The 9,569-nt window shown below is 45.4% G+C and overlaps 1 protein-coding gene across 1 annotated transcript in view; it reads left to right on the top strand.

Moving 5' to 3' along the window:
* The first annotated feature begins 1,609 nt into the window (after positions 1 to 1,609).
* rnf41 (ring finger protein 41) overlaps positions 1,610 to 9,569 on the top strand; it is a 28,038-nt gene continuing 20,078 nt past the window's right edge. The window contains exon 1 of the mRNA XM_033015725.1: positions 1,610 to 1,761. The gene's annotated coding sequence lies outside the window, so the exon portion shown is untranslated. The remainder of the gene's footprint in view (positions 1,762 to 9,569) is intronic.

Raw genomic sequence — 9,569 nt, 5'->3', positions numbered from 1 at the left:
TGCAATTTCTTTCATCCCGACCATTTTTTTACTCATGGACATTTTTTATCGGGCTGGAAAAAACGTCCCGACTTATCTGATGCCACGGGTACCTACGGCTAGCATAGCGAGCCGCTACGATATATCTACAAACTCCTACGACCTCCTACGCACTCGTTACGAACATTCTGCGAGTTTGAATCAAGGGGAAAACGCGGGAGAATCGTGAATTACCTTGTGAAAGTGGGACAGGCCCTTTAGGCTTTAGCTGCGGTTAGTGAGTCCATATTGTGAACATTATTGGGCCCCATATCTGAGGAAGGATGTGCACTTCAGTTATTCTCTGCCACACTCTCACTCTTGACTCTTCAGCTCCCCACATTACCCCCAAACCAAAACCAAGAAACGGCACTTCATCATGGTCTGGAGAATCGAGAATCCTGGCTAGGTCTGGTTACGCAGCAAGCCCTCCGCTGACATGTAATAGACAATAGACAATAGGTGCAGGAGGAGGCCATTTGGCCCTCCGAGCCAGCGCCGCCATTCACTGTGATCATGGCTGATCATCCCCAATCAGTACCCCGTTCCTGCCTCCTCCCCATATCCCCTCACTCCGCTATCTTTAAGAGCTCTATCCAGCTCTCTCTTGAAAGTATCCAGAGAACCGGCCTCCACCGCCTTCAGAGGCAGAGAATTCCACAGACTCACCACTCTCTGTGAGAAAAAGTGTTTCCTCGTCTCCGTTCTAACTGGCTTACTCCTTATTCTTAAACTGATGCCCCTGGTTCTGGACTCCCCCAACATCGGGAACATGTTTCCTGCCTCTAGCGTGTCCAATAGACAGTGCATGTAAGTGCGGATACTTGAGGATTAATATCTCTATATTAATAATAATATATTTTATTGTCATTGCACATAAGCGCAACGAGATTTGGTATGCAGCTTCCATCCGATGTCATAACTTAAATAACTAATAAAATTTAGATATAGATACCCCGAGAACATGGTTTGTAAAAAGAAAAAGATGAATCTTCAATTGAAGATAAAAAAAACAACCACCGCCGGCCGATTTCTCTAAATGCCTCCTTACTGTCTCCTCCTGACTTTCAGGGGATTTATAGTATACCCCAGTAAAGCAATCGATTTTGTTGCTAATTCATTTGAAGAGTGCTGCTGCCGCCTCGTAATTGGGGTTCGATACCCACCACCGGCTCTGTGTATTTACGGGCGGAGACGTCATTCACATTGCGTCACCACATCCCGCCTGGATGGTTGCCATGGAAACCCAGCCCATTCACCCCCCCCCCCGCAATGTTACCTTGCCTCTGATTGGGTGCCCCGTTACAATTTTTGTTACCGTTGGTGCAGTTGGACATCCGTCTAGCCAAGACCCGCCCCATCCATTCAGCGCCAATTGGCTGCCGCGGCTGCCAGCCATAAGGCCGGTTCCGTGATTTGCCAACGGGTCTGCCAGTGAGCGGGATCAAGAACGACATTGTAAACGTCGATTGGTTTAATTGGACCTGCCAGTGGGCGGGATTAGAAACGTTATTTTAAGCACTTATTGGTCCAGTGGTCCGTCGCTCAGAGCTGAGGTCAGTGATTGGTCGATGGGGCTGTCACTCAGCCGAGGCGCTGGTTCCGAGGGCTGCGCGTTTAAAGATGGGAGCCGCGGATGACGTTGAGAGGCTGCGGTGCGCGCTTTCGGAAAAGCTTGCAATCAAATAATCAGCACTCACCTCCATCAGGACTTGCGGCTGCCCGACTGCCGATGGATCTCTGGTAAGTCTGCCCCAAGGGGAAGTCATTTTCCCCTGCCCGCTGGCGATGCGCTGGTCGACGGCAGTGAGGGCGCGGGGCGTCCGCGGCGGGCAGCAGGAAAAGCCGCGGGCTGACACGGGCCTTCTTTCTAAACGGAGTGGGGCGCGATAATGCAATGCCACAGGACGGTGAGAAGTCCGAACATAAAGCTCATTCCGTTTTGGTTTGGAATGAAGTTGCTGTTTACTGGATATTTCATTGTATTAATTCAAATGGAGGGCAGGTTGACTGACTTGAGTCCCCCTTGTGTGTCTCTCTTATTTCGCATCATCACATTTTAGGAGGCTATTCGTTTTTTTCCTACCTGGCTTCTCTGTACAACTACAATCTGTTGGTTAGATTGTTAAATAGATGGACTGACTTTTTCCCTCCTCCAAGCAGACCGTAATGTCTCAAGATTTTGATGATGCCCAACTTAATAATTATGTATGAATATCATTGTCTCCATCCTTTGATGCCATTTAAATTACTTTCCCCATTTGTGCAATGCTGTGGGGGGCTGATTGATATCATAGTTGTCTCTTGATCACTTGGAGATTAATCCTTCATTAAAATCCAGCAAGAGGGAATCACTATTGTAGTTAAGAGTTTAAGAAGGAACTGCAGATGCTGGAAAATCGAAGGTAGACAAAAGTGCTGGAGAAACTCAGCGGGTGCAACAGCATCTATGGAGCGAAGGAAATAGGTAACGTTTCGGCCCGAAACCCGAAAGGAAATAGGCAAAGTTTCGGGCCGAAACCCGAAAGGGTTTCGTCCCGAAACGTTGCCTATTTCCTTTGCTCCATAGATGCTGCTGCACCCGCTGACTTTCTCCAGCACTATTGTAGTTAACTATGTGTTTTTAAATTATAACTAACTATAAGACCATTATTTGTTTGCCTGAATGTGGAGGGGCTATATCCCAACAGCAGCTAATTTTGTTTTCAGTAATTTAAATTGGTTTAATAGTGATTATTGATTTCTGCCAGAATCAAATAGCCTATTTCAAGTGATTTGTTTGACTCCTTAATTAAGTCACGTAATTCCTTCGTCACTTCCCTTGTATTTGGTCATTTTTGCCACCAGCTTTTGTAATTTGGCTGATCTGACTGCACTAGCGTCTTATACTTGCCCTTGTCGATGCGTTCCTGATTATGCAGGAACGTGAGTCATAATGTGATTGTGAGCAGATGCCTGTTTGCTTATCAACTGAATAATTATCAATGTGTTGATGTACGTGCGGATGTGATCAAGAAGTGTGTTGTGCAGTTTATCCCTACGTTGAAGTTTGTGAGGCGAAGGTTGCTATAAATATGGTGGTTCTTTAAACATTTATTAAATTTGCTTGCGTTTAGGAGTTTGGTTCCATATTTGGTCTGTTAATGTCTCTGCAAAGCTGCAGGAAGTTTTCATAATCCTTGATTTATTTTTATTCCACTTCCCACTCGATTATCCTTCCTGTGTGGTGGCTGATTTTGTCAGTGGATTGCTTCACTTGAATCCTTTCCCTTCAAATGCAGCTTAACTACGGCCCCAATTATCCCTAACCTTAACCCTAATATGTGTGTAAACCCCCCACATGTCACCCTACCTCCTAAGATAGACAAAAGGCTGGTGTAACTTGGCAGGACAGGCAGCATCTCTGGAGACAAGGTTTAGGGTCGAGACTCTTCAGATCTGAAACGTCACCCATTCCTTCTCTCCATAGATGCTGCCTGTCCTGCTGAGTTGCTCCAGCATTTTGTGTCTACCTTCAGTTTAAACTGGCATCTGCAGTTCCTTCCTACACACCCCACCTCCTAATACTGCTTTCCTGTTTAAACTCTTCCAGCAAGTTGCAAGCTTCCACCTTTTTATGTAAGAAACGCTGCAAAGGATCTGGGAACTGCAGGCTGGTAAGCCTAACATTAGTGTTGGGAATGTTTCAAGAGGGGATTCTGAGAGACATGATCTACCTGCTTTTGGGTAGTTAAGGGCAGATTAGGGATAGTCAGCATATCTAATCTGCCCTTGCGTAGGGAGTTTAGTTTTATTGCCACGTGTACCGAGGTACAGTGAAAAGCTTTTTTTATTGCGTGCTGTCCAGTCAGCAGAAAGATTATACATAATTACAATCGAGCCGTCCACCGTGTACAGATACAGGAGAACGGGAATAACGTCTAGTGCAAGATAAAGTCCAATTAAAGATAGTCCGAGGGCTTCTAATGAGGTAGATGGTAGGTCAGTGCTGCTCTCTAGTTGGTGATAACATGGTTCAGTTTCCTGATAATAGCTGGGAAGAAACGGTCGCTGAATCTGGAGGTGTGTGTCTTTGCTCTCCTATACCTCTTGCCTGATTTTAGAGGGGAGAAGAGGAAGTGGCTGGGGTGAGACTCATCCTTGATTATGCTGGTGGCCTTGTCGAGGCAGCGTGAAGTAAAGATGGAGTCAAAGGAAGGGAGATGGACACAAAAAGCTGGAGTACCTCTGGAGCATCTCTGGAGAGAAGGAATGGGTGACGTTTCGGGTCGAGAAGGAAGGGAGGTTGGTTTGTGTGATGGTCTGGCCTGCGTCCACAATTCCCTGCAATTTCTTGCGGTCTTCTGTTCCCAGGCCAAGATGCATACTGATAAAATGCTTTTTATGGTGCATCTGCAGAAGTGGGTGAGAGTTGTAGGGGACATGCCAAACTTCCTAAGCCTTCTAAGGTAGTAGAGATGTTGGTGTGCTTTCCTGGCCATTGCTATGGCATGACTGGTCCAGGACAAGTTGCTGGTGATATTTACTCCTAGGAATTTGAAGCTTTCAACCATCTCTACGTCAATGTAAACCAGGGTATATGTACTGTTTCACTTCCTGAAGACTATCACAATCTACTTTGTCTTGCTGACATTGAGGGAAAGGTTGTTGTCTTGACATCGGGTTACGAGGTTCTCAATCTTCCTACACTCCATCTTGTCAACGAATTGAATACATTTTATTGGCCAAATATGAATGCATACAAGGAATTTGCCTTGGTGCTTTGCTCGCAAGTAACAACACGATATACAGTAGACAATTAAAATTAAAACATTATAATTTACACATGTGAAGAATGAATTAAAATACCAGAGCACAAGGAGGTTACAGACTTTTGGTTATTGAGTAGCGCTACTGCTCGTGGAAAAAAAATCTGTTTTTATGTCTGGCTGTGGCGGCTTTGACAGTCCGGAGTCGTCTTCCAGAGAGAAGTGATTCAAAGAGTTTGTGGCCAGGGTGAGAGGGGTCAGAGATGATCTTACCCGCTCGCCAATGGGGGGGGGGGGGGGGGGGGGGGGGGGTTGCAGCCATCAACCTTCTTAGCTGATCGGAAGATTCACTGCAGCCTCCGGATGTCGTGCTTGGTGGCTGAGCCAAACCAGACCATGAAGGTGAGGAATTTGATGTTTGGCCCACTATGGTGGTGTCGTCTGCAAATTTGTCATTTGAGTTGGATGGGTATTTGGCTGCACATTGGTGGGTATATAAGGAGTGAAAAAAGGGGGCTGAGATTGTGATGAATTTGATTGAGTTTCTTGAAGAGATCGAGGGCCAGATGTGGTCTCTGGACTTTAAGAAAGAGCTTTAAATGTTCTGTGTCTAATCTGGAAGGTTAGACTTTGGGCAAGTTCAAGACTCGACCACGATTGAAGTGGCAGGATACTCCAATTGTATAACTAAAACTCCTCTTTGTGTGTGCTTGCCCCTTTCTGCCGAAGACAGCAGAAAATTATATGAAGATAAAGCAGTGGTCATTAGAGGCAATTTTTGCCGCTATCTGTGATTTGTTAGAGAAAGGCGTGGCAGCTCCCTGTTAATCTTGCAAGGGTTGGTTTGAATGTTTAAGGAGGAACTGCAGATGCTGGAAAATCGAAGGTAGACAAAAATGCTGGAGAAGCTCAGCGGGTGCAGCAGCATCTATGGAGCGAAGGAAATAGGCAACGTTTCGGCCTGAAACATTGACTATTTCCTTCGCTCCATAGATGCTGCTGCACCCGCTGAGTTTCTCCAGGGTTGGTTTGAAGTTGGGAGTCCAATGTTATTATTGCACACTGCTAAATAGCAACCACTGGGTGGCGCCGCTGGTCGAGCTGCTGCCTCAGTGCCAGAGACCCGACTTCGATCCTGACCTCGGCTGCTGTCCCTGTGTGGAGGTTGCCCATTCTCCCTGTGACCGTGTGGGTTTCCTCCGGGTGCTCCGGTTTCCTCCTGCGTCTCAAAGACATGCGGGTTTTGTGCCTTGTAAAACAAAATTTGCCCTAATTTGTAGGGAGTGGATGAGAAAGTGGGATAACCGTAGAACTAGTGTGAACGGTTGATCGATGGTCGGCGTGGCCTCAATGGGCCGAAGGGCCTGTTTCCATGCTGTATCTCTCAGCTCGCTGTAAATGGTGGATTCGTCTTCTGCAAGCTCTGCCCTCTAACCTAAAGGTGTTTAATTTTGGGTCAGCTGTTGCTAAAAGCAGTTTGTTCCAAGCTGCATGTCCGGCTGGAGGAAGTGCCACATGTAGGGCTATTATATATAGAATATGTAGCAGGCTGTTTGGCTCAGCTGGTCTGTTCTAGTCTTCATACTCCACGCCATCCTTGTCTCCTTATTCATTTCTTCCAAATTTTTATCCAGCTTCCCCTTAAATGCGGCTTTGCTTTCCCCAGACAGTACCCGTTGGAGCAAGTTCCACATTCCTGCTGGCCTGCGAGAGGGGGGAGAGTTTGTAAGGAATGCCTTATCTGATTTTTCCTGCCCCCCAGTGCAGCTTTTCCATCTTCTGTCTCCACCTGATAAAGCTATTTCGTAATCTTCAAGCGCAGTGTTAGCTATCCTGTCTTGTGTTTTGGGAAAGCAAGTGCCATGGTGTACAATCTTTTTTTTGTGTTATAATTTCTCAGTTTCTGTGTAATTTTTAAAGGCTTAAAACTCCCGTGTGTTAGCCATTGGTATCAGGAAGCCTGAGATTAGAATTTAAATATAATAATCTCATTGAATATGTTTAGAAATTTGACATTGCATATTTTTGAAATTCTAGCTCCAGGCAAATGACTGTATCCATTAAGAGAAGAAGTAATATTGTATTGAGTGTTTAAGAAGGAACTGCGGATGCTGGAAAATCGAAGGTACACAAAAATGCTGGAGAAACTCAGCGGGTGCAGCAGCATCTATGGAGCAAAGGAGATGGGCAACGTTTCTGGACGAAACGTTGCCTATCTCCTTCGCTCCATAGATGCTGCTGCACCCGCTGAGTTTCTCCAGCATTTTTGTGTACCTAGTATTGTATTGACTTGCCTGAACTGGTGTATTTCACACTGTTTTGTCATTAGTAATTGGGTCAATACAAGTTGGCTTTCTATTTGGGGTTTTTTTGGTTGATTAATTTGACTGAATTGCTATCTCATTTTGGCAAAAGGTAATTCTGTGGTTTGGTTTGTAGTTGTGCTTTTTGTCAACGAGGGGATTCAGATTATACATTTCGAAACTGGAAAAGTTCTCTGTTCGTATCCCCCCCCCCCCCCCCCCCCCCCCCCCCGTGCAACTCTGGTATTAACAACTGTGCCATCAGCTGCTTCAATCTTGCGTTCTGTTCCTTCTGTAAAATCCTCTGACACTATCTTGTGGGTTGTACAGTCATGGGGGCCTTACAGCATGGAAACAAGCCCTTCGGCCCACCTCGTCCATGCTGGACGAGTTGGCATACTGGGGTCGTCCCAGTCCCATTTGCCTGGATTCGGCCCATTTCCCTATAACCCTTCCTATCCATATATCTGTCCAAACGTTTTAATAGTCACAATTGTAGCTGCTTTGATAATTTGGCACTGATATTAAATGAAAAAAGCTTGTTGTGTGGAACTGGAACAATAAAAGGAGTGGATAATGCATAAAATGGTGCTTGTTGTTAATAGAAAGAAGCAGCTTGATGGGTATAATCTACCAGTGACTAAACTAAACTGTGCTGCAGCCTCTAATCTGATTTACGATGAGTTTCACTGCACTATCCCCAGGGCTGCCTGATTTTTATATCACTAACTCCAGCCCTACCATGGCTCAGTTGCTGCTGGAATTCTCTGTGCTTTTTGTTGCTGCCAGATTTTAATATTCCATCCCAATGCAGTTTAAAGACACAGCATGAAAACAGGCCCTACGGCCCACCGAGTCTGCGCTGACCCGTACACTAGTTCTATCCTACACACGAGGAGCAATTTTACAGAAGCCAAACATGCACGTCTTTGGGGTGTGGGGGGAAACTGGAGCACCTGGAGAAAACCCACACGATCACAGGGAAACTCCGTATAGACAGCACCTGTAGTCAGTGTGTTATATCTCATCGCTCATGCCTTGAGCTTCAAGAACTGGGAAGTAAGATTCCTTTGGGTAGACTTTTGTTGGTGGGCATGGTGGCAGAATGACTGGACTGAACACAATTGACCCGAGGCTTCTTTAAGTTTAATCTGAGAAGATGGCCAAGGTGAGAGAAGGCAATGGACGCATTTGGACTACAGTGGAGTTGCGGAATATGTAACAGAGTTTGTGCAGGGGATTGAAAATGATGGCTGTGATCTTCCAGATATTATGTGCCTCGTAAACGGTGGAGGGGCCATGAGGTGGTGGTAATTTGAAACCCGAGTGTGATCAGGTATGTGTGGTTTCAGATTGTTTTAAAGATGAATCTCTCGGTCGGCAAGGGCATTTTGTTCAAGGTTCTTGCGGATTACAGTGGGCTGTTGAAGCTTGAAACATTGAATTGTTTTTTGAGGGGATGTTTGGGGTGGGGGCGGTGGGGTGAGGGCGATAACAGTTCGGAAATTCTTGGAGTTAAAACTGTTAGAATCGGGAAATGGTTAGCACGCAACAAAAGCTTTTCACTGTACCTCGGTACACGTGACAATAAACTCAACTTGATTTTGTTTGGGGGGAGGGACAAAGGGGAGTGAATAAACATCCCAAGTTTTCACAGAGACTGGAAATGTTTTTGCTAGCCTTGCTTACTTCTGGGACATTATCAAAGATTTGGAGATAGCACTTGAAGGAATAGTGTTCAAATTTGTTGATGGTTTGTAGATAAGGAGATATTATTTCTTTAGAAAGTTAACGGAATAATGGAAGTGCGTGTTCCAGCTTGTTTGCATTGCCTACGTGTAACTGTACCTACTGATTTAAAACAAGCTTTTGAAAATGGACAAACATTGGGATTTGGATGTGTAGGTTTACAGTGCTGGTTTGAAGGTATCACCTTTTGGTTGCTTTTTTTTTCATAAGGACTTAAAATTGCCTTTTACGGCATAAAATGGAAAGCAAACGCTTGGCAGATTAGGCTGCAACTGTGGAAAGGGAAAGTGTTCTGTTTGTCCAGCTGAGTGTTTCCAAAATGATTCTTCATTTTTATGGGGAGAAATTACTTTTAAACATTTGGGCAAAATCTCACAAGCATGATGATGGTTCTATGGTCTATGTGGGAGGGGCACGATTTAATACGTACCTGAGGGGGCAACCTTTTCACTGATCATATACCAGTGGGCATATGGAACGAGCTGCCAGAGGTGATAGTTGAGGCATGTACTATATCAGCATTGAAAAGACTCTTTGGACAGGTACATGGATAGGAAAAGTTTGAAGGGATAGGCGCAAATAGGACTAGCTAAGATGGGCTTTCTTGATCGGCATGGGAAAGTCGGGCCATAGGGCCTGTTTCTGTGCTGTAAGACTCTCTGATCAAGGCTGGAGAGAGGTGTGTAGAAAGGAATTGCGGGTGCTGGTTTAAACCAAAGATAGAGACAAAATCCTCGAGTAACTCGGAGGG

This window comes from Amblyraja radiata, chromosome 46, assembly GCF_010909765.2.
Source record: "Amblyraja radiata isolate CabotCenter1 chromosome 46, sAmbRad1.1.pri, whole genome shotgun sequence".
NCBI classification, from domain to species: Eukaryota; Metazoa; Chordata; class Chondrichthyes; order Rajiformes; family Rajidae; genus Amblyraja; species Amblyraja radiata.
This window is presented reverse-complemented; position numbering and strand designations above follow the sequence as displayed.